The sequence below is a fragment of the Egretta garzetta genome, unplaced genomic scaffold, assembly GCF_000687185.1.
Source record: "Egretta garzetta isolate BGI_Z169 unplaced genomic scaffold, ASM68718v1 scaffold207, whole genome shotgun sequence".
NCBI lineage: Eukaryota > Metazoa > Chordata > Aves > Pelecaniformes > Ardeidae > Egretta > Egretta garzetta.
In genome coordinates, this window is record NW_009260185.1 from 207,061 (window position 1) to 207,590 (window position 530).

At 57.5% G+C, this 530-nt stretch overlaps 1 protein-coding gene across 1 annotated transcript in view; it reads right to left on the reverse strand.

Moving 5' to 3' along the window:
* Window positions 1–530, reverse strand: part of SLC37A2 (solute carrier family 37 member 2) — a gene marked incomplete at its 5' end in the record, with an annotated part of 11,455 nt that overhangs the window by 10,035 nt on the left and 890 nt on the right.

Consider the following 530-nt stretch of genomic DNA (forward strand, 5'->3'; position numbering starts at 1 on the left):
TTTGCCATTTCAGCCCATCCCGCTCCTCGCTGCAGTTTCGCTTCTTCATGAAAACAACGCCGATTGCGGCCGCCCCGCAAATCCGGGGCCGCTCGCTCCTCCGGGCCGCCAGCCCCAAGACCGCACCGTGACTGTGCAATCGCTGCTTTTCACCCCCAAAATAAAAAGCAACCCCACACAGAGTAAAAAAAACAGAAATAAAAATCACTGCCGACGAGTGCGGGGCTGAGCCGGGGGGAGCGGGGAGGCCTCGGCGAGGAAGGGGAAGACAAATTTCGCGTGTGGCACCCGACTCGGCCGGATGCTTGGTGGTTTGATGGTTGGGTCTTTTTTTTCCCCCCACGTGTTCTGGCAGGAAAATTACAGCTGGGGGGGGAGCACGGGAGTCGTTTGGCAGCAAACTCCAGAAAAAAACATAATTATATTAAATAAAATTAAACCGGCAGCAGACTCGTCACCTCGCCAAAAGGGAGGGAAGGCGGCGGGACCTCGGCGCTGGCCGCATCCCACCGAAGCGCGAGGGCCTGGGT